Genomic DNA, 26,137 nt, shown 5'->3' on the forward strand with positions numbered 1-26,137 from the left:
AATCAAACGTTCAAACTAATTTCCAACAGTGGATGTGATTTTCATTTGGAAAAGTAAATTTTCTCCAAAATCAATCTTAAAAGCAAACACATTTCAAAATGTGGTTTTGAACTTTCAAACCTTTAAAGTGCGTACTGATGAGAATTTTCATATGAATGTTTGTAGGAACGTTCAAAAATCTTCTGGTTTAATATGTTTTTATTTAATATTTCAACAAGGAATGTAATCATACAGAACCTCATATACGACCATATAAGATATCATACCAGTCACATCCTTAGAAATTCACATCATTTTTATGTTATTGTGACATAAAAGAAAAGAGAAGGGCAGGAGAGAAAGAAAAAAATGCATTACAATGGTTATTTCTGTATGATAGAGACTCTGGGCCAGATCCACGTACCTCCGCGCATTTTTCCGTCCGGCGTAGCGTATCTCAGATACACTACGCCGCCGTAACTTTCAGCGTATTTTCCGTATCCTGAAAGAATTTGCGCCGTAAGTTACGGCAGCGTAGTGTAACTGTGTCGGCGTAAGGGCGCGCAATTTAAATGGATGAGATGGGGGCATGTTTTATGTTAATACGTCTTGACCCAACGTAAATGACGTTTTTTCTGAACGGCGCATGCGCCGTCCGTGGGGGTATCCCAGTGCGCATGCTCCAAATTAACTGGCAACAAGCCAATGCTTTTGACGTGAACGTCATTCTACGCAAAGCCCTATTCGCGAACGTTTTACGCAAACGACGTACACGACGGAAAATTTGACGCTGGCCCGACGTCCATACTTAACATTGGCTACGCCTCATATAGCAGGGGTAACGTTACGCCCAAAAAAGCCTTACGGAAACAACGTAATAAAATGCGCAGGCCGGACGTACGTTTGTGGATTGGCGTATCTAGCTAATTTGCATACTCAACGCGGAAATCGACGGAAGCGCCACCTAGCATCCAGCGTAAATATGCACCTTAGATCCGACGGCGTACTAAGACGTACGCCAGTCGGATCTAGCCCAGCTTCAGGCGTATCTTGTTTTTTGGATACAAAACAAAGATACGCCGGAGCAACCTAGCAGTTACGCGGCGTATCAATAGATATGTCAGCGACTGCCTTCCTATACCCCTAAATAAGTCGACAAGTCCACCAAATGTGTCCATGATTTGTGGTGTCCCGCCACAATCCCTCCAACAAAAAGGTGATGCCAAAGAGGACATTGCATGTAGCTTAGTTGGAGTGTAATACCAGTGAATAAGGAGTTTATCATTTACTTCCTCCATTTTAGATGAAAAAGAAGACACATGAGCTAACTGCACAATCGCATCTGTTTGTTCATCAGTAATACTTGATTCCAATTTTTTCCCAACTGGCTATATAACCGGTATAACGGGGGCCGTGGAGGGATAATACTTTTTTTTTAGAATAATGATATGCAGTGTGGAGGGTGGATCTTATGCCGCGTACACACGAACGGTTCAACCAATGAGAATGGTCTGATGGACCAACCATCGGTTAAAAATCCACGCATGCTCAGAATCAAGTGGACGCATGCTTGGAAGCATTGAACTTCGTTTTTTTCAGCACGTCGTTGTGTTTTACGTCACCGCGTTCTGACACGATCGTTTTTTTAACCGATGGTGTGTAGGCGCGACGGACCATCAGTCAGCTTCATCAGTAAACCGATGAAAACGGTCCATCGGTCCATTCTCATCGGATGGACTGATCGTGTGTACGCGGCATCAGACCACAAAACAGTTTCAACCTGGTTGAATTCCGAGAATGTCAGGATGAGGCTCCGCATGGTGCACAACCTCAGCGAAGCAGGCCACGGTGGCGGGGCCCATGGATGCGCGTACCCTGAAGGTGGGCATAGAACACCCCGCCAAAAGCGGCTGCCCCAGATATACCCCCCTCCCAGCATGCTCAACGAGGGAAAAACTCCTCTGATTGGCTGCTGGGAGAAGGTGGGTCTGTCAGAACCCCTCTTGCGCCAACTGCCGCCCAGGGGTGATAACATACCCCTGGAGCACAGACTGACCTACAGGACCGATTCTGAAGTGGGCAGCAGCCAGAGTTTCCATAAATCACGAATGGGAGTAAAACTAACCCTTCCCTTCCCCACTAACTTTAGTGTAACGCCCGCACTGAAAGTAAGGGGGGGCGCTACACTTGTCACGCACATTTTCTACAAACTGGAAAAGTGTCAGACTGTTCTGATGGAACACTGGTGAGGCTGCATTGATGGGCACTAATCAGGCAGCATTGATGGGCACTGGTGAGTCTGAGCTGATGGGCACTGATGAGGTTGCACTGATGGGCCACTCGTAAGGCTGCACTGATGGGCACTGATGAGGCTGCATTGATGGGCACTAATCAGGCGGCATTGATGGACACTGGTGAGGCTGCATTGATGGCCACTGATGGGCACTGATGAGGCTGAGCTGATGGGCACTGATGAGTCTGCATTGATGGGCACTGGTGAGGCTGCATTGATGGGCAATGATCAGGCTACATTGATGGGCACTGATCTGGCTGAATTGATAGGCACTGAACAGTCTGAATTGATGGGCACTGGTGAGGCTGCACTGATGGGCACTGGTGAGGCTGCACTGATGCATTATTTTTGTTAAACCTCCTTGTTGCTATTACCATTAAATTATGTTAGCACATTGTAACATATTTGTCTTCCTTCATAACATGAATATCCATTATAAAACTAGGTGGGCATTGATGGAGAGCTGATTTGGTGGTTCAATGGGCCACGTGACTGGACTTGACCACCAGGCCTAAGGCTACCAGCCCTCCCCTGACTAGCACGAAAAGTTCAGTAATGCTCTCTGTGAAACAACTGCAAATAACATTTTCCATGTAATGGCATTACACATTTCTTGTTTTGCAAAGAGTAATTTGCATCCTATAGTGATAGTCTATCACAATATAATAATATTGCATAATAGCATCAGGCACAGACACAGAGTCTGGATAGAGCCAGGGAGGCCTAAGCTAGACTCGTACAGCTGAGGAAAATTGGGATGTTTCTCAATGACAGAGTTTTGCACACTTTGAATTTCAGTGTCCCCAGATAGTTCATAATGTATGCTGCAATCACCAAAATGTAATTGTGAAGTCATCAGCCATACAATTGACTGTGTTTCACTTTCTAATATGAGCATGTAAAAGCAATGTACATAATACAGTAAGTACAATAGTATGTCCTGTAAGGTAAATTATATACCTTATGATTACAGCAACCAAGCAAAAAAAAAAAAATTCCTATATACAGCTTTCATATCCTTGCTCTTGATTACAAAACCAGAACTTTTTATGTCTGGGAAAATGCACTGGCATCCCAAAAATATGCATTAGCCAGCAACAGCCCCTGTGGACTACCCAGCCTCAAAGATCAATTTTGTTTTCTAATGAAAATGTTTTATTTCTCTGACAGGGTTAGAAAATGTTATGTATTACTAGTATGTCTCTAATAGCCATTTTTTTTTGTAGATAAAGGGGCAGATCCACAAAGATCTGCCCCGGCGCAGCGTATCTGAGATACGCTACGCCGCCATAACTTACTTTTTTTGGTTTGAATCCTGAAAGAATTTGCGCCGTAAGTTACGGCGGCGTAGTGTATCTCTCGCGGCGTAAGGGCGCGGAATTCAAATTGGGGGGGTAGGGGGCGTGTTTCATTTAAATGAAGCGTGTCCCCGCACCGAACGAACTGCACATGGGCCGTCCCTTAATTTCCCGCCGTGCGCAAGGACGTCATTGTTTTGACGGGGACGTAAATTACGTCCATCCCGATTCACGGACGACTTATGCAAACGAAAAAAAAATCAAATTAAATGCGGGAACGACGGTCATACTTAACATAGCAGGTTTAACTATACGCCATGAAACAGCAGCTTTAACTATACGCCGGAAAAAGCCGACTAGAGACGACGTAAAAGAATGCGACGGCCACTCGTACGTTCGTGGATCGTCGGAAATAGCTAATTTGCATACTCCACGCGGATTACGACGGGAACGCCACCCAGCGGATGCCGAAGAATTGCATCTTAGATCCGAAGGCATACGAAGACGTACGCCTGTCGGATCTAACCCAGATGCCGTCGTATCTTGTTTTGAGGATTCAAAACAAAGATACGACGCAGGAAATTTGAAAGTACGCCGGCGTATCAGTAGATACGCCGGCGTACTCGCTTTGTGGATCTGCCCCAAAGAATACATTAATTAAAAAATACCCATAAACAAAAAATTATGGAGCTGCTAATTAATTGTCCTGTAATTACTATATAACAATTAATAAAACATATACTTACTGATCTTCAGTGCAATGTAAACACTCACTCTCATGCTAGCATATCTATATATCTACATGAGTAGATATCTGAAATCTTCTACTCTACATCACTGTAGAATATGGTCCCACTTTATAAATAAGTAATGATGACAAATTGTTGTGTGTTGCTGATGGAATGATCTCTTCCCCAGAGCATTCTCATGGGTTGTAAAATGCAATGAAAGTCATGTATGCTCTGCACAGTTCAGTGCTTCAATCACTGTACATTTTCAGACACTGTAGTTAAAGTTATTATATAATGTTTTATATATATTTTCTTTATTTCATGTAGTCAAGTAAAAATATAAAGTATTACATACCGTATATATTTTTTATAGTTACTATTTTCAGTCAGCAGGTAGGCCTCTAGGGTAATTTTTGCTTGTTTTCTTGGCTTACTTTAAATGCTTTGTTGAAACAAAAGTTGTTTACTGAGATCAATAGCTGAAGCTCAAATTGCAAAACTTCTACCTTCATTCCCTCTTTTTGTCCACCTTTTTCCTCACATCACAAAGTAATTAGGCGCTTAATGCGGATTGTCACCCCCAGAATAAACTTCCCTCCAGACCACCCCTCCTTCCTTCCTCTACTTGAATAGTGCTGTTTTTTTTTTTCTTTTTTGGTTACTTTTTTGTATTAAAAAATGTGAGGCCCCACTCCACCATGTACATCACTTGCCTATACAAATTACGTGCATGGCGCTTGCTGTGCCTCCTGAGATATGCGTGTCACATATCCTCAGAGGCATATCCCTTCATTCACGAAGAAGAAGAGCATGCTTAGTGTGGAGTCATCGGGAGGCACGCTGTCTAAACCTGGAAGTGCCAGAAGGCCTCTCGGCGATGTCAAAAACAACATGGCAGTATAAGACCGATGGTGGCAGAAGACAAAGAATCTCAGCAGGACAATGCTGGATCCTCTGGATGGGTGAGTATCTGAAATGTGCATGATACACCACCTGGTAAGTGGAGGTAAAAAATAAATAAACAGGCAATCTGCTTTAACATTCAAATGGTTTGGGTTTCTAATACCGACACTGGAAGGGTTAACCTGTGCTCAGGTATCTGCTAATTAGACTTTGGCAGTGGATTATTATTTAAAATGTATAATGTCCCTGAGTTTGTCTAAGACCCCTTTCACACGGACGTGTCCCTGTACGGGCTCCGCTTTGCTCAGCGGGGATCGCTCCATCGATCCTCACTGAGCAGGCAGATGACAGGTCTGTCTCTGCACACTGTGCAGGGACCGACCTGTCAGAGCGCCGCTCTCCTATATGGGGGATTGGATGAAGACGGATTCCAGAGTCCATTTTCATTCGATCTGCCAGATGGATAGAAATTAGGGTTTCCATCCGTCACACTTTAGCGGATCGGAGGGGGTCGGATGTCAGCGGGCATGTCACCGCTGACATCTGTGGCTCCATAGACCTGCACGGAGCGTCCATTCAGGTCCTCCTAAAAAACTGACAGGTGGACCTAAATGGCTCGTTCGTGTAAAAGGGGCCTTAGATATTTATTTTATACACATCAGTGTGTATACATCTTGTAAATATTGTATATATTTTGCAGTTTATTATAAGTTCATGTTTCCTGTTTTATGTATTGTGGCAATGCTGTGCACTGTCAGGGTAGCAAAGGAGTAGTTGACTTAGGATTCTCATCCAGGCAGGTTGAGAAGCTCCAGGAGGTCATTAGGTAGAAACTGGCTTTTCAGTTTTCTCAGTTATTAAATTTAGTTTTGGGACCTGGAGACCAGAATGCCCCCAGCTGGGACCGAGTTTTGTAGACAACCAGAACAATGATGGTATAGGTCAGCCATTTTCAAACAGGATGCCTTCTGGGCTCTTCAGGGGTTCCCCAAAATTGTCCAAAAATTGTGTACAAGCAGCAGGTGAATCAAAATTGCTTTTTCGTTGCACAAAGCAACAGGTTTTTATTTTGAAACACTACAACCTTGGGCACTGTGCAGACCATCTGCCAACATCCTAACAATCGCTGACATCATCTGTTAATAACGAGGACATCGGGAACCTGTACAACATTCCTCATCTGCCCCTCTCTGTCAACACTGGGATCACATTATTTGTGTGGAGGAGAGAAAATGAGGAAGAAGAAATGATGGACTACTAGTAAGTACCAGTGTGCAAAAGTGTATTTGCTTTGAAAGAATAAATTACCTCTAATGTTGGATATCTTACATGTGGACGTTGTTGCATGATGTAAAATTATTATTTTATTTTTTTACATTTTAGAATGGGGTGCCTTGAGATTGCTCGGGCGAGAGCTATAAAGGGCGCCTTGACTGTAAAGAGGTTGGAAAAATAGGTATAGGTGATGGTATAGGTGTGGGCTGGAATTTTAGGAGAATCCAAACTAGGGTTCTGGGCTCCAGCTTCCATGTGGCTGCAAGGGAGCAGCAAGAAGTGTGCAGGTCAGCACAGTGCAGTAAGCACGCGTCATTTGCCAGGATGACCTGCCTGTGTTCCTATCCTGCTGATGTCTGTGTGAGCTTCCCACTGCTATAGCAACTGGTCTTAGAGCCTGACTCGTTGATCGTAAGAAAATAATCTGGCCCACAAACATGGAGGCTGCTAAAGCAAACGTTGTGGTTCCTCTAATGCAGGAAATTGCTGAGATGCAAGAATTCGGTGTTATCTACCAAGGAGAAGTTGCCAAACCAAAAAGTATAGTGGATAGGCAACAGGCAGGAGGACATTTATACTCATTTATGCGGAGACAACTGCTAGATTGAGGTGATACTAACATACATATGCCTCAGCCTAAACCATCTAAGTTTAATGGAGACTGCCACCATTACAGAGGTTTTCTTAATCAATGTTATATATATTTTCAAATGCACCCTGCTGCATTTCCTTCTGAGAAAAAGAAGGTAATGTTTATTATCAGACTTCTGATTGGGGGAGCCCTAGTTTGGGCTTCCCCTTATATAGAACAAGATGGTGCCATTTTGAAAAATCTTGGGACTTTTTTGGCCATGATGAATAAAGTATTTTGATGATCTCAATGGCTGTGCTACTGCCAGAGCAAAGTTTTATAGCCTGTGGCAGGGTAAAATACACAGCTGAATTCAGAACTTGGATCGCAGATACCAGTTGGATCCCTGCAGCGCAAAAAAGTCAGTTCCGCCAAAGGCTTTCTGAACAGGTAAAGGATGAGCTTGCCAGAGTAGAAACTCCTAATGATCTCAAGGCCTTCATCCAATTATGCATCTGAATTGATCAGAGACTTACAGAAAGGAGGAAGGAGAGACTGAAAATGTTTGGTAGTAAATGTGACGTGTGTTTCTCTGCTAGTCCATTTGTTTAGCAGGATTTAATATTTCCACCGGGTTCTCACACTCCCGAGCCTATGCAGGATATAGGAAATCCATTTCCATTCAGGAGAGAGAGAGACGATGCTCAGAGAACTTTTGTCTATGTTGTGGAGACTCTGACAATTACGCAGTTAATTGTTCTAACAAGGTTAGAAGAACATATGCTGTGACTTATGTGCTTGTGCCTGAACAAATAAATTCCATAAGACAGTCTATCTCCCCATTCACTCCCCAAAAAAAACAAAGTCAATTCTCTATTATCCCATTTTGTCATCCCTATTAAGCTTATCTCTGAGGGCTGTGAAATTCCCTGCTCTGTTATGCTGGACTCCAGGGCTGGAGGGAACATCATGGACATAGTGTTTGCCCACAGCAATACTATTTAAGCAAGAAATACATCTGCTCCAATTGAGATGGAGACCACTTGATGGTTCACCCTTATCTTCAGGACCTGTTACCCATAAATGGTTCCTCTTGTACTCCAGTTTGAGGCTGACCATCGTGAGACCATCAGCTTTCAGCTGATCACATCACCCACATTTCCCGTCATTTTGAGCATCTTTTGGTTCTCTACTGACAATCCCTCCATCAGACGGCGGAGCACAGACTATAGATTTCAGGTCCTTCCATTGCGAGGAATACTGTAAGAAACAAGTACTCTGCCGGTCAAGGAATCACAGGTGGATGTGGTTACTATGCAGTCTTAAGACAACTTGCCTCCACAATACCATGAGTTTCAGGATGTCTGTGATAAGAAGAATGCTGATCAATTACCTCCTCATCGCCCATATGATTGCCCCATTGAGCTGCTCCCAGGGGCAAAAATATCTTTTGGCCGCCTTTTAAATCTGTCAGAACCTAAATTAAAGGTGCTCAGGGAGTGGTTTGGTGAGAATTTTAAAGAAGGGCTTTATTGGACACTCAACATCTCCTGCAGGAGCAGCCCTGTTCTTTGCTGAAAAGAAAGACTCCGCCTTGCGTCCATGCATTGATTATAGGCACATGAATAAAATCACTATTAAAAATAGTTATCCACTTCCTTTGAACTCTGAAATGCTGGAAAGACTTTGTTCTGGCAAGAATTTTACAAAACTTGACTTATGGGAGGCTGTTAACATTGCCCATATTCGTCAAGGAGACAAACGAAAAACCGACTTTAGAGCCAGATATGGACATTGCAAGTCCTTTTGACTTTTGGTCTTTGCAATGCTCCTGCAAATTTTCAACACTTCATCAACAAAGTTTTTCTAGATATGTTAGTCCAATTTGTGATTGCTTATCTGAATGATATTCCATTTTTTTTTAATAACCTGGAGGAGCAAGCATGTTTTCAATATCTTTGAAAGATTAAGGCAGAATCTAAATTATATAGAATTGGAGAAATGGGAGTTTGAACAAACCCAGATCCAGTTTTTGGTAGATTGATCGCCACCGGAAAAGTTAAGGCAATTCAATGATTTTTCGGGTTTGTTAACTTCTACAGAAAATTCATAGAAAGCTTCTCTAGGATGATAGCTCTACACCGCTAACAAAGAAAGGGGTGCCTTTAGTGTGATAACCTGAGGCCCAGACTGCTTTTGGAAAGTTAAAAACTCTTTTCACTTTAAAGGATCACTAAAGGAAATTTATTTTTTTTGTTGCTGAAATGACTGTTTACAGGGTATAGAGACATAATAGTTAACTGATTCCTTTTAAAAACAATTAAAAATAGATAAAAAGCAATCATATAAAGTGCCTCCTAGATGCAAAATGAAACTGAAAGTAGTTTAGTCTTTGCATGTTATTTCATGTCTCTGTGCTGGACAGTGCCATGAGAGTCATGGCTAGGAAAACGAAACTAAAGTCTCCCATGACTTTTTTCATAAGGAGCCAGACAACCAGGAAGTGTCCACAACAGAGGAGTATTACAACAACATCAGAGCAAAAACGAGCAATGAGGACATGAAACAAGGACTGCAGTAAGGTAAAGGAAGCTATTTAGCTAAAAAAAAAAAATTCATTTAGTGACCCTTTAACACCAGTATTGGTACATCCTGTTCCTGAACTACCTTTTATAGTGGAAATGGATGCTTCTGAATCTGCCGTGGAAGCTATCATTTCTCAATGAACTGGTGAAAAGATGCAGCTTCATCCTTGTGCTTGCTTCTCTCGTTTAATGTCTTCAGCCGAATGGATTTCGGACATTGGGAATAAAGAGTTACTGGCAATTTAGGAAGCCTTTTCTGAATGGAGGCATCTCCTGGAAGGTGTTTAGCATCATGTGACTGTTCTCACTGATCATAAAAATATGGAATTTATTTAGGAGAAACATTTTTAGTAAAATATGTCTGTTCTATTCAGCAAGCCATCCGTGGACTAGATAGGGAATCTATGGTGTTGTCTGATACTTTATTATTTGCTACAGGTTCAAAAATATATGAAGTAACGAGGAAAAATAGCACAAGTAAAAGAACTTTAGTTGTGCATTTTATAAGACTTAGTATTATGCGTGACAATAAATAACAAGGCGCAAATAGGTGTGCAACAAGTGGTTAAAAAAGTTTGCGTAATCTTGAGAAAGATCGGCGGTCTCCAATCGAAACATGTCAGTATAGGCACGAGGTGATGTCACCAGTACAGTGCGCACTGTCATCAACGTTTTTTTTACTATTTCATGCATGCTGGTTGCCAGTGGTCAGAGCCCAGCTTGTTTGTGTTAAGTTGATTAGTGCTCCTCTTCCTTGTTCTGCTGCTATTGTACCTGTCATTAGGCACATATATGTTTGCACTGCATTACCAACATTTAAGCAATGCAGCTCAGATGCAACATGCAGCTGTCAATATAGAGTGAGTGTCTTATTTTATTGTTATACATGTGTTTTATTACTTCATGTTCCTTTTTGCACAAAGGATTTCTTTGTGAGTACTGCAGGGATTGTTTATAAGCATTGTGTGTGTTTGCCTTGAGTACATTTCTTTGTACCACTTTGCCTTTATACCACTTTCTTAGGCCATCTGATAAAACAGAAAAGTGTATTTAATATCTAGGACAGGCGTCCCTTTAGGGCCTTCATGCACACAGGGCATTAGAAAAAATGAGCTGCAAAGCCACTACCAACACCAGGAAAAAGTGGCTGTAAAAACATGCTAGTAGAAGTTTAGTAGCTTTTTGCTTTGGCGTTAATGCACGTTTAGCCGCGCTAGTTTTTAGCAGCGTTTCTCTGCCTTTATTCAAAATCAATCGTTCCCTATGAGAGCCCATTGATTTAAATAGAAGTCGCACCACACTTGTGGTGCGGCTTGTGCGCTGAGAATCTTGAAGGGGAACCCTCGCCAAAATGGAAAAAATAACAGCCATAGGATTCCCCCCCAAGAGCATACCAGACCCTTCAGTCTGGTATGAATTTTAAGGGGAACGCCCATGTAAAAAAAAATTGGTGTGGGGTTCCCCCCAAAATCCATACCAAACCCTTATCTGAACATGAAGCCCAGCATGCCAGGAAAGGGGGGGCGCCTCTTGGACCATACCAAGCCACATGCCCTCAACATGGGGGGTGCCTTGGGGCGGGGGGCCCCGGGTGGTGACATCACAAGGGGGTGGGGCCTCTGGATGAAGTCGCTAGGTGGCCCCACCCCATGGCGATATAAGTAATGGCACACTGCGGACACAGCATTACAGCAGGAGAGAGTGTCAGGAGAACATTGCAGGAATAACAGAGGGAGAAAACAGCAGATAGAGGAGACCCAACAGAGGGAAAAGACAGCAGAGAGAGAAAAAACGGTGGCGTAATATCAGGGGAGGGAGAAGAACTGGAGTATGAAGACATCGCTGCAGGGAGAAGAAATCGGAAGAAGAGATTTAGGAGCTGCTTTAATAAATTACTTTATCAAAAACCTGTGTAGTGTTTTTATTTTTGACACTTTCTTTTGGGTGAATGGGTAGAGTGTACCCCATACTCATTCACATAGGGTGGGGGGGGGGGGTCTAGGGGCCTCCAGATTCCGATAAGGCCCTGACAACCACCAGCCAGGGTTGACGAGAAGAGGCCCTTTTCCCCATCAACATGGGGACAAGGTGATTTGGGGTGGGGGGCACAGGGCCTCCCTGCCCCAAAGCACCCACCCCTCATGTTGAGGGCATGTGGCTTGGTATGGTCCAGGAGGGGGGGGCTCGTCCCCCCTTTTCCTGGTCTGCCGGGCTTCATGCTCGGATAAGGGTCTGGTATGCTCTTGGGGGGGAACCCCACGCCAGTTTTTTTCCATTTTGATGAGGGTTCCCCTTCAAGATCCTTAGTGCACAAGCCGCACCGCAAGTAGGCTCATCATGATCTGACTTGTCGTGCAACTGCTATTCAAATCAATGGGCTCTCATAGGGAATGAATAGAGGCAGAGAAACGCTGATAAAAGCTAGCGTGGCTAAACTGGCATTGGTAGTGGCTTTACTGCTCATTTTTTCTAACGCCCTGTGTGCATGATAAATATCTCTGTATTTTTACTAAACTATAAGGAAATATTTTGTTAGTATACCAGAGATAAACCTTTGACATTTGACATTTGATTTGTAAAATGCAATATCCCCTGGCTGTTATTGCACCTAGTAGATAAAATATACAGTATTAGCATGTTTTCCTGGCATTTCTAAGCAAAGTTTCCTTTTTAGAAGTTATCTATCTTCTATGTTTCTCAGTCTGACAGACTGCATTAATGATTTTCAGTTACCCAAATGGAACTGGTAGGGAAAATGGCCCTCCAGGGTCTATAGCATTCAGTACAATTGACAATTATGTCATTGCTCACAGGGCAGGAAAATTCTTTGCTAAATGGGACTAGGACATAGAATGTTTTCCATCGAGCGCTATGTGGGGGATTTCTAAAGGGATAATAATGACTAACACAGAAATACAATTGTGTTTGCCTGGTTTGAAGAGAACTGTCTGGGTTGGCTCCAAGCCAAAAAATAACTTTATTTACAAAGACGTAAAGAAAATTGTGATACAGTTGCAATGGACTACACCTACAATAGAGGTGTAACAACAGTCCTGCACCAATTTTCTGTAGAATTTTGTTTTATTGTACAACCAGATATCCATAAAACCAAGAAAGGGATGTCAATATGTCATACACCATATATATATATATTTATATATATATTTTAAATATATGTTTATTGAGATTAATAAGTATAACATGCATTTTCCACAACAAGTAATACAGCTTTTCTCAAGACATGCAAATATCTTGCACTTTAACAGAAGTATGACAAATCATCTCAGGTGGTTTTACTCTATGAGGGAACAAAGGGGAGAAAAGTCATATAGAAAAATAGAAGGGGAGAAGGAGAAGAAGTGGAGCAGGAAAGAAAAGGTAAAGAAAGGAGAGAAGTACAGCGTCGTGCCACATACTAGGATTCCAAACCAAGGTACAATAAAATACTAGGTGGTTATGACTAAGGCCTTATAGGCTGAAACGCGTCAACCTTTCTTATTGCGTTTGTCTACTGTGGCTTGTCAATAAATACGTCAATTGTTTAAGAGCAACGACCAGAGTGCGGATCATCTTTTCTTCACAATAAAATACTAATCGTGCAGATTTTTAAAAGGCTATCAATAGCCATACATCTCACCCATCTGTAGAAGTAATATACTGAAGTACAAGACAAAAGTAGTTCTACACTGTAGTCATTATTTCTGCATAATGAGGAGTGGACTAGCCAACATGCCCAAATCTTGGTGAAAGTGGATCGTGCATTGCAGGCTTTCTAGATAAGGTCCTCCATTGCACAGATGTGATTTACAGTCTGGCACCACATTTTCAGTGGAGAAATGTTTCTTCATGTCATACACTCTATGTCCGAACTGTCAAGGAAATAACTTCATGCACAAAGTGATTTGCCTTCTCTGATTTTATTCTATGATTTTATTGCTGGATGCAAAATAAAAAGATTTTACATAAAACCTTTTTAATCTTTTGTTTGAGGTATATAATTTGGACTTTGATACAGGCACTGTAGACAGACTATGAAGTCAATACATGTGAACAGGACCAGGCCATATTTAGACTCTGTCGTGATTCATGGCACTGTCCCTCTAACCACGCATGCTTTGGCACTGGGCTTTAAGTGCCATTATACAGTCCTACATGAGAGTTGCCTTAGTTACAGCAATCCTGATAATTATTAGACATGTGCATTTGTTTTCATCCGCATGCATTTTCGTCTGAATTTCGGTGATTTTCGCATTCGTTTTAACAAATGATAACGAATGTGCAGAATCCAAAATCCGAAAGATCCGACATAAAAAATGCTTTATTTTCATTTTGTTGCGACAACAGTTCGATATAGATCTGTGTCTATCAAACCTGCGGTTGAATGTGCCTAACCTAACTCTATTAGTCCATGATTATTCAACATAGAGAGAAAAGATTTGACATAGAGAGAAAAGATTTGACATTATAGAGACATGAAGATTCGACAAAGCAGCTAAAAACATACAATGTGCCTAACCTAACTCTATTAGTCCAAGATTATTCGACATAGAGAAAATATTCAACATTATAGAGACATGAAGATTCGACAAAGCAGCTAAAAACATACGATCGCAGCAAGTGGATATTTATGGTCAAATGCTCCGCCCATAGGCTATAGAAAAAATTGAATGTTGGTTGACTAGTAATAATAATTAATACATATAATTATTACTAGTCATACAACATTAGAATTCTACTATAGCTTGTGGGTGGAGCATTTGACCGGAAATGTGCAGTTTAGCTGCTTCTTCAACTCTTCTTAGAACATTCGACAGACACCATAAGCCTTCAATTGACACATTCGACCTTAATTAAATCGGATTTTCGGACAGATGCATTTTTTAACAAAACTAAATAAAGAAAAATGAATTTTGGGAGTAACTAAAAAAAAAGTTTTTCCGGACGAAAACGAAATTCCGAAACAAACTATTTCCTAATATTTAAGCCTGGTACACACCACTAAAATTATAGCTCTGGTTGGAGCCGGTGTACTTACGATCCAAAGTTAGTACAGCATTCTCCCCTGCTGTTCTTTTGTGTTCTGACGAGGACAGCCCACCAGAACCAGAACACTCCGGTCAGCGCCCTTAGCCATTGGCTGAGAGTGCTGATAGGAAAATAGTCAGCTGCTGGTTTTCTGGTTTTGGATCAGCTGCCTTTTCTGTCAGACCAGCTGTCTTATAAACGGGCCGAATATCAGACAGTTTTCATTGAACTGGCCGATGTCGCCCGACAATTGTCCTATGTGTATGGGGATTTTTGTGTATGCAGATTATCTAACTTCCTTCTTTGAGTTCATAACAACTACTTTGAAATGAACATAAAAGGGTTGAAGCAACTTTAGTAAAGGACGTTTAGCAAAGGTACACCCCTCCCAAAAGGACACCCAGAAATTTTGGAACAAAAAACACCAAAACTGAGATGGTAGGCAGCACATACAGAACCTGTACAGGTTGTAATGTAGAAGATTACCTTTCAAGCTCTCAGTAACTACTAAGGATATTTATTGGGGATGCACAGAGGGAGACCCCTTTCAATTGGCCTTTCATCTACCATATGTGATGTTATAATGATTGTCCCCATGATGTTGCTCATGGGAGAAATGCAGAGGTAAATAAAAAAATTTGGCCCAATTACCAATAAATTGTTTTTGGTTACTAGTTGGCAGTTAGTAATGGTGGACAAACAAATGAAATAAAGCTTAAGGGCTCTTTCACACAAGCGGACCATATGTCAGCTTTTTCATCCATCTGTGTACGGATGAAAAAGGGCCATACATTGGTCCCTATGAGATCGCGGGTGTCAGCGGATGAACATCTGCTGACACCCGATCTTGCCTGGTGCCGCAATCCTCCGATTCTGCAGACGGAGGAAAACCCTATTTTTCCATCCGTCTGCGGATCAGGTGAACATGGACAGACAGTCCGTGTTCATCTGATCCCCCCATAGAGGAGAGCGGAGAAAAGACAGGGTGGTCTCTGCACAGTGTGCAGGGACCACCCTGTCTTCCGCCGTCTCAGAGGGGATCAACGATTTTCAGTTACCCAAATGGAACTGGTAGGGAAAATGGCCCTCCAGGGTCTATAGCATTCAGTACAATTGACAATTATGTCATTGCTCACAGGGCAGGAAAATTCTTTGCTAAATGGGACTAGGACATAGAATGTTTTCCATCGAGTGCTATGTGGGGGATTTCTAAAGGGATAATAATGACTAACACAGAAATACAACTGTGTTTGCCTCGTTTGAAGAGAACTGTCTGGGTTGGCTCCAAGCCAAAAAATAACTTTATTTACAAAGACGTAAAAAAAATTGGTTCACGGGTCGGATCATCACTGAACCGCCCCGTGTGAAAGAGCCCTAACCTTTTAGATATAATAAATGCATATTAAATTATAGGAGATGATATGCTTCTAAACCAAGGTGCTGCACTATTCTTAACATTATAGCAAAATAGTATTTAATGATAAGAATGCATAGTACATAATGTGCAAAATTGACTTAATCCAGAGTTTACATATGTGTAAATATTCACATGTGCATTTATATTACATAGTGCCATAAAATACAGAAACAGAGCACAAAATCACAAACCGTAGCATATAACAACTGTTGTTAGAGAGAATACAGACAGAGACATACAATATATGGCTAAAGAGATGAGAAAAAACAAAGAAAAACATCCATACTTGGACAGTCACTAATCATAATGTTCAGCCCCAAATTACACAAAAATATATAATTTATACATAGGACAGCTATGGCTGAAGTGACAGCAAATAAGTATATATACATGCAAAAAGATTCCCCAAAATATGATAAAAAAACAGAATGGCATACAATAAAGATAGACTGCAGAAACTAATATTTTGAGGAAGACCTTTTTTTCAAAGCAAGCTTGACCCATACATATAATCATTAATTGAAATCATGGCAAGTTCTTCTTTAGCTGGCCTTATGATGTGACTTTTAATACCAGGGGCAGCGCTGTAATAACATCATGATCCCAAAGGGCACTAATCAGCTTAAACGCTGCTCACAGGCACCAACAAGATGGCAGCGGGTGCAACTTCACAATGGCGCAACGACAAAGTGAAAATGTATGTGGAGCACAGATATAATATTATAATTATAATATTAATAAAGAAAAATTATGTAAGCATGTATATAAATGGGCACAGCATAGGCTACATAATGAACTGTGTTTTTAACAGGTATTACACACCTGAATTGTTCCTCTTAAATGGGTTCTATCCAACTCCAGAAGGGAAGGTTTTTGTTTGAAAATTGCTAACATAAGATAGTGTGAAACTTGTTCAACAGTTGCAAATTCTTCAATGATAAATCCTGACCTCTGTTCTTGCCCACATAGTCCAAGCCAAGTAGATGTGTGATCAAAGAGATTGCATTATAAAAACAGTTTGCACAAATGAAGATTGGAAATCTTTTCATAGTGGAAGCATAAGTAAGGAAAGGAAATTGCATTCGGCACAGTGGCCACATGAGTACATGTGTGGATGAAATCGAGTGTCCAAAGCAATTTCTAATCTGGACCTACAACGACATACTGTATATAAAACGTTATTGTTAAATTGGTAATATAGTAGACGTTACCTCAAATTTAATGAGATTAATAAAAATAATTAATCTTCAATGCCACTAATCTACAGGGTGGGCCATTTATATGGATACACCTTAATAAAATGGGAATGGTTGGTGATATTAACTTCCTGTTTGTGGCACATTAGTATATGTGAGTGGGGAAACTTTTCAAGATGGGTGGTGACCATGGCGGCCATTTTGAAATCAGCCATTTTGAATCCCACTTTTGTTTTTTCAATAGGAAGAGGGTCATGTGACACATCAAACTTATTGTGAATTTCACAAGAAAAACAATGGTGTGCTTGGTTTTAACGTAACTTTATTCTCTCCAGTGACATGCGGCAAGTGCTACGCTGTGGGCTCTTGCTGAATGAAGCTAGGACCGCCACTGATGTTTCTTCATTAGACCCCTTTCACACTGGATACGCCTATAGCGGAGCATTAAAATCGCGGTAAAACACTGCTATTTTACCGCAATTTAGCCCACAGCGTAGCACTCGCCGCATGTCACTAGAGAGCACATTGAACACATTTTATAAGTGGTCAGAAACTTGTAAATAACTCATGAAAGAATAAAGTTACGTTAAAATCAAGCACACTGTTTTTCTTGTGAAATTCCCAATAAGTTCGATGTGTCACATGACCCTCTTCCTATTAAAAAAACAAAAGTTGGATTCAAAATGTCTGACTTCAAAATGGCCGCCATGGTCACCACCCATCTTGAAAAGTTTCCCCCCTCACATATACTAATGTGCCACAAACAGGAAGTTAATATCACCAACCATTCCCATTTTATTAAGGTGTATCCATATAAATGGCCCACCCTGTACATTATAATATGTTCCACACTGATTTGAGCTATACAGTACATATATTTGGTTTCAATTGGCTATCTAGAATACTACAATTCTTTGCCGTGTGCATTGATAAAACTTGCATGTACTTCAGGATCCCTCTTTAAAATAGCAACATGCATCATTGTATAATTTAATAAAACATATTAAATATTTAATCGTTTAATAAAGTGCCAGCAATTTACCAATATTAATATTTATTATAGATGATGAACAAAATAAGCTTTTTTTTATTTAATTGCATGTATGTTATATAATATTTCTTTAATTTCTCTGTACAATGTCTCTGGTAAGAAGATTCATCTTCACTATTTGCCATGGTGACCTTTGCCAGTGGGAAAGAAATTAAAGGAAAATACATGTTTCCACTGAAACAGGAGGTGAGGGTTAACCTCTTGTGATAACTTTATTTAATACATGATTTTTTCCATTGTTGGATAGCATATATTGCTATGAAAGCACTGAACAGTCACAAAAAATGAATGTCCTTGAACTGTATGGTGCCTGCTCTGAAAAGCATTAGTGTACATCCCAGGTTTACTCTGAAGAGATCCTACAACAAACATTAAACATTAATTACATGTATAATTCTTTGGATTTAATTAACTGTACACAGTTTATGTAACCCAGGGGTCTCCAAACTTTTCAAACAAAGGGCCACTTTATTGCCCTTCAGACTTTAGGAGGGCCGGATTGGGGCCAGCAAGGGAAGAAAAAGTCACGGGGCCGGCATCAGTTAGAACATATATGGCCTCAGGGTTGGTGGTCAATAGGAAGAGGAGTATTCCCACTATTAGTAGGAGGAATAGTATCCCATCATTGGTATCAGTGGATAATATAGTGCCCCATTGTTGGTGTCAATGGGAGGAATAGTGCATCATGTCAATGTGAGAAATTGTGCCCCAAGGGCCGGATAAAGGCTAGCAAAGGGCCACATCTGGCCCTCGGGCCGCAGTTTGGAGACCCCTGATGTAACCCATCAGTATATACTTAGATCACCAGCCTACATATTTTTTTACCCATACTGAGAGCAACCAGATCAGTGGCTCTGGTGTGTTCTACTCATAGCTGTCACTGTTGTTGCAGTGACAACAGAAGGGCAAACTGGCATAAAACAAAAAAATGAATTCAAGAAAAATCATCATGCTTCCAATATTGCATATAGCTTGAGACCATGTGGCATTTAGATTCTAAAGTCGGGTAGGGAAAGGATACTGCCTCTACCTAATTGGTACAGAATTAAAATTCAGCAATATACTGAGTCTCTGCAGTCATTAGAGCCATGAATGTGGAAAATAACTGGAAAATAACTGGAAAATAACTGAAGGTAACCATTAGTAGAGTTTAGAGCCACGATAAACATATTACAATATATAAGGATCAAAATAATGGACTGGCTGTGGATGAAGATAAATCATACAATGAGGCTTAAATGCACAATAGGAATATATTTTTTTTACTGGATAATACATTTGGGTTTATTACTGTATACAGGTTTGGGGCCATAGGAAATTTAATTACAGTAAATAAGAATCAAAGTAGCAACTAGTTCTGTTTAGTCATAAAAATAAGTCAAGGAAGGAATTGCATATATAAACTATTATGATCAAATTATGGCAGAACCAAAGAGAAAAATTGAGTGGCTGTGGGCCAAGATGCATCATACCATAAGACTTAAATGCTCAATGGGCATATCTATTTTTGCTAGATAATAAATATGAGTTTTCTAACACCGCCAGAGGACTTGTGAATATACCATGTCCTGAAATGACATCTTGCACAATTAAGAGCAGCTACAAATACATGTCAAGTCTAAAAAAGTCAAGGCTACAGTAAATGATCCACAGAAATAAGTTGGTAACTGTTTCCCTTTACTGAAAAAAATAGCTGTTTTGCTCCCGCGTAGCGAATGCTCCTGATTCAGGAACATCGCTACGCGGACTGCAGCCTAGGATATGACAGACATAAGCCTCCTTATGCCTTCATATCTCAGGCTGCATTCTTGCGTTGGCCGCTAGGGGGCGCGGCCATTGTGATCGGCGTATAGTATGCAAATTGCATACTACCACCGATTCACAAAAGTTGCGCGGGCCCTGCGCACGCAAGGTACGGGGCCAGATTCAAGTAGCTATTGCGCCCGCGCAACCATAGGTTGCGCGGCGCAATAGCTGTTTTGCTCCCGCGTAGCGAATGCCCCTGATTCAGGAACATCGCTACGCGGACTGCAGCCTAGGATATGACAGACATAAGCCTCCTTATGCCTTCATATCTCAGGCTGCATTCTTGCGTTGGCCGCTAGGGGGCGCGGCCATTGTGATCGGCGTATAGTATGCAAATTGCATACTACCACCGATTCACAAAAGTTGCGCGGGCCCTGCGCACGTCAGGTACGGAGTTTCCTTTGCGACTTTAGCGCAAGGTTGCTCCTGCTGTAGCAGGGGCAGCCAATGCTAAAGTATAGCCGCCCTTCCCGCTCGTGAAATTTAAATTTCACGTTGTTTACGTAAGTGAATCGTGAATGGCGCTGGACGCCATTCACGTTCACTTAGAAGCAAATGACGTCCTTGCGACGTCATTTGCCGCAATGCACGTCGGGAAAGTTTCCCGACGGAGCATGCGCTGTTCGCTCGGCGCGGGAGCGCGCCTAATTTAAATGATTCCCGCCCCCGGCAGGATCATTTACATTAGGCGCCCTTACGCCGGGCTATTTAGCATATCGCCCGCGCAATTTACGGAGCTACTGCTCCGTGAATCGCAGGCATTTCAAAATATTTGCGTGGGCGCAGAGCAAAAATCGTTGCCCTTTGCCCACGCAAATATTGCGTGGATCTACCTGAATCTGGCCCACGGAGTTTCCGTATGGCGACTTTAGCGCAAGGTTGCTCCTGCTGTAGCAGGGGCAGCCAATGCTAAAGTATAGCCGCCCTTCCCGCTCGTGAAATTTAAATTTCACGTCGTTTACGTAAGTGAATCGTGAATGGCGCTGAACGCCATTCACGTTCACTTAGAAGCAAATGACGTCCTTGTGACGTAATTTGCCGCAATGCACGTCGGGAAAGTTTCCCGACGGAGCATGCGCTGTTCGCTCGGCGCGGGAGCGTGCCTAATTTAAATGATTCCCGCCCCCGGCAGGATCATTTACATTAGGCGCCCTTACGCCGGGCTATTTAGCATATCGCCCGCGCAATTTACGGAGCTACTGCTCCGTGAATCGCGGGCATTTCAAAATATTTGCGTGGGCGCAGAGCAAAAATCGTTGCCCTTTGCCCACGCAAATATTGCGTGGATCTACCTGAATCTGGCCCAATGTGTGCAGTTTGGTTCCTAATCACTAACATTGACAGAAGGTTTAAATCATACTCACTCTACCTACAGGGAATTAAATAAAACCATATTTAGCATGCATTCTACAGAGCCCAGTGGGTAGGTTTCTGAACTTGGCATTAAAAGCTGTGTTACTCATTTTATGACTTTTGAACAAATATACGAACCATAGCTCCCTATGCCGAAAGGAATCCCTGTTCTCAACTAAGGTTTTATGTATGACACAACAAAATGGCTGTCTGTAACCCTCACAACACATCTGAAAAAAAGAAGGTGGGTCTTTGTGGTCGGCACTAAGGGCCAGATTCACAAAAGAGATACGACGGCGTATCTCCTGATACGCCGTCGTATCTCTGTGATCCACCCATCGTAACTATGCGGCTGATTCATAGAATCAGTTACGCATAGATAGCCCTAAGATCCGACAGGTGTAATTGACTTACACCGTCGGATCTTAGGATGCAATTCTAGGCCGGCCGCTAGGTGGCGATTCCATTGCGGTCGGCGTAGAATATGCAAATGACTAGTTACGGCGATCCACGAAGATACGCGCGTTCGTCGCAATCTCTTACGTCGTCGCTAGTCGGTTTTTCCTGTCGCAAACTTAGGCCTGCTTTTTTATGGCTTATCTTTAGAACAGCCATGTTAAAGTATGGACGTTCGGCGCGGGAACGCGCCTAATTTAAATGGTGCCCGCCCCATTTGAATTAGGCGGGCTTGCGCCGAGCGGATTTACGTTACACCGCCGCAAGTTTACAGGTAAGAGCTTTGTGAATCAGGCACTTACGCTGTAAACCTGCGGCGGTGTAACGTAATTGGGATACGTTATGCCGCCGCTGCGCAACGTAAATGTACCTGAATCTGGCCCTATAACTGTAATATGATAGTACATGCCTGACGTAGAACTATGCACTGGTATATCTGAATGAATTGTTAGGTGTCCAAATTACTGCTTGTTGGCAAGAGCTCTGTGTATTGAAAATGTCTGGGCTCCAAAAAAACTTCCATACAAAGCAGACAAGGACATGGGATGTCGTGGGATGTCTTTTTCAATTAAGAACTGCAGAATTTCAAATTAAAATAAATTTTCATCATATTGTGTTGAACATATTAAATACAATCCTACCATTTCAAAGATTCTTTCCAAGATCAGGGCTAATACCATAAGATCACATAATTTATCTGACATCATATTACATTACTTACACATGTAAGTTAAAGGAGAAATCCCCATTGGGGAGATTTACCATCACTTTCTGTCCTATAGACAAAACAAGAAGGTTGAAGAAATCCCTGTAAATTAAGGGAATGCATTGGGGCCACTCAGGTCATCAGACATGTCCCCATTGGAAGATTCCCCACTTGTTTTAGGGACAACCCAAAATTTGAGATTTTTATTTACCTTAATTTCAGATGATAAAGGCAAACAGGACAAATAGAGAGGGTGATTCTCCCCAAAAATGTATTAATTACAAAAAATATACAGTACAAAATAAAATAAATAAATTTTGAACGACTGTACCCAAATAACAAGCAAATACAGAAATGAAAAAAATAAAAGCACTAATGAAATAAACTAAGGTACTCTAAATACAACCCCTCCCCCAAAAAACTATTTAAATAAGGAGAAACAACAAGTAGATATTTTTTTTCCCCCAAGAATAATGAGCCAGATTCACGTACAGCAGGCGCAATTTTACGTAACCGGTTTACGTTACACCGCCGCGATTTTTCCGATTTAGTGCCTGATCCACAAAGCACTTACCTGGAAATTTGCGGAGGTGTATCGTAAACAGGTCTGGCGCAAGGCAGTCCAATTCAAATGGGGCAGGTACCATTTAAATTGGGCGCGCTCCCGGACGTACTGCGCATGCTCCCGTCGCAAATTTCCCGACGTGCTTTGCGCGAAATTACAACGCGCCGACGTTTTGTGAATCGCGACGTGAAAAAAGATTTACGCCGGGAAAAATAAAAGATTTAAAAAAAATTCAAAAGCGACGCGGGAAAGACAGGCATACTTTAACATGGTGGAGTACTTTTACACCATGTTAAAGGTGCACTATCTTTGTGACGGAAATCTAACACACGGAAATCTAACACTCGCGACGACGTAACAACTGGAAAAAGCTTAGTGGATCGCCGTAACTCCTAATTTGCATACCCGTTTACGACGCGAACTCCCCCCAGCGGCGGCCGCGGTACTGCATCCTAAGATCCGACAGTGTAAAACTATTACACCTGTCGGATCTTAGGGATATCAATGCGTAACTGATTCTATGAATCAGTCGCATAGATAGAAACAGGGATACGACGGCGTATCAGGAGAAACGCCGTCGTATCCCTTTTGTGAATCTGGCCCAATGTGCTTAAGCAGCTCAATGAGCAGAAGAAGAATTTGCCAGCCCCCGTCCCAAGTTGGTAATTTCCCATCAGTATCACTCTGCTCATTCCTACTGACTACAGGAGACAGTTTTTTTTGTATATGTACTTCACAAGAAAAACATATAGTAAGTTTTAAGTTTATTTTACATAGTGAAATTGAAAAAATACACTAATCCATCTAGTTCAACCAACAATTTTGCAAAGATAATCAACTGCAATTTATTATTTTAGGTCTGGTTCCCATTCGTGCGGCTGCAGTTTCCGGCATGGGGTTTGTTGCATTCACGTTCAGCAGTTCAGGTGTGATTCAGTCCAAATTTTTGCATGAATTCGCACCTGAACCAACCCAAAAAACGCACAGGACCCATTTGGAATTTGCACCATAGCCGCCTCAGACATGTGCAAAACTGGCTCCATTTAGAGCTGGTCACACTTACATGTCATGCGAATTGGATGTGGTTAATACTGCATCCAATTCGTACATATGTGTACCCGGCCTTAAGGATCCAAAATAGGCCATTAAATAATAGATATTTTGAGCATTTCCTTGGGTCCACTAGAACACAAAAAACAAACAGCATAATGTCTCCTTTGTGTTCACATTTACAATTGCTCTGGGTCTTCACAAGGGGCTTAGCTTTCAGTGGAAATGGCACAGCACAAATCTTCCAAAGAAAAGCTTACTTTCCAACATGCAAAGGGTCATCAAATCATCAACTGAATTTGTATTGTTATTAAATCTCATTATTTAATTACGCTTTGGAGATTCACCCAAAAAGTAGACACTACACATCACTTTAATCAAGTTTCTCATGTCCAGTGTACTCAGCTTCAACGCCTTGGGGTCCCAAAATTCTTACATAGGACATGAATGTAATTAGTCTTTGGTAAAAGCTACACATTTATACAATTTATACCATTTCCTTATTCAATTTCCTTTAGATTTACCCTTTAACTATGTATTGCAAGAGTCTGCCTGATAGCATAGAAATTAAAAGTGTTTAGGTTTGACCTCATATTATAATAGTTTTGATTAACCTAAAGGAAAATTGTACAAAAAAAAATGCATAATGTATGGCCAGCCAAGGATTGATTGTAATACCTTGAGAAAAGTATAAGCAAAAAAGGTGAAGACAGGTTTCACAGATACACAAAGCCTTGTTAGAGCTGCTGCTCCATATTGCTGGCTATAGACAGTGTTGGGAAGGCTTGTTGGGAAGGCTTGGTCTGGAGTACATTGTGGTTTGCTATTAACAATATGGGGGGTCATAAAATAATATGTAGACAGGTGTAACAGTAGGTCCACCATTCACAATTTCAAATAGCAAAATATTGAATTGAATCCACAATGTACAATTTTGCAAATGAGGATTAAAAAAATGGCAACTTGCTTTAAAATTAAACCGATGGATTGCTAACCGATAGGTCAAAACCGATGTTTAAACCATTGGTTAAAAATCCACGCATGCTCAGAATCAAGTCGACGCATGCTTGGAAGCATTGAACTTTGTTTTTTTCAGCACGTCGTTGTGTTTTACGTCACCGCATTCTGACACGATCGTTTTTTTAACCGATGGTGTGTAGTCAGCTTCATCGGTTAACCTATGACAACGGTCCGTCGGTCCGTTCTCATCGGATGGACTGACCGTGTGTACGCGGCTTGACTCCCTCCTTGAGTTGGTCATCTGACCAACTGACCAACTGGCATTGATCATGTGGTCTCTGCTGAAGGTATTTAGAGGATTGACATTTAGGCAGTACTGAGCCATCAGTGGCTTTGCCTGCAAAACTAACTTGCTGACAGGGACCACATAACCAATGCCTCGGTAATTATCACTTAACTATTTGCTGTAGGAAGCCCATTATCCAGTTTTTTTGTATTTGTCCAACAGAGCAGAAATTTTAAAAGCTTAAATCAATTGTTTAAGCATAGGGTTGTTTTAATGATATTACAAAAAGACTTCCCATAATTGGCCAAATCCAGCACTGGGTCTTCATGAACCCCATTGTTTTTATTGCAAATGCCCAGTGACAAGATGTCCTGGCAGACGACAGATGTTTCAGCAGGATCTATCATATTTAATCACTTGCTCTCAGAGATATGTGTCCAGCTTTCATTTAAAATGGTCAGACAGTCCATTTGAAACAGAGTGCATATGAGTAAGTTAACTATACAGTATTTTAGAAACATTAAACTTGCACAATATACACCTGACATTTCTTTGTTACAGCTGCATGTTGTATAATGTTGTATTGCACAAAAATAATTTTAACATTTAAATGCACACACACCAGTGATGT

At 41.4% G+C, this 26,137-nt stretch overlaps 1 protein-coding gene across 8 annotated transcripts in view; it reads right to left on the reverse strand.

Annotated features, from left to right (window-relative positions):
* The window catches only part of PCBP3 (poly(rC) binding protein 3), a 99,291-nt gene that overhangs the window by 68,571 nt on the left and 4,583 nt on the right, over nt 1-26,137 (reverse strand). The window lies entirely within an intron of this gene.

Source organism: Rana temporaria, chromosome 6 (genome assembly GCF_905171775.1).
Source record: "Rana temporaria chromosome 6, aRanTem1.1, whole genome shotgun sequence".
NCBI lineage: Eukaryota > Metazoa > Chordata > Amphibia > Anura > Ranidae > Rana > Rana temporaria.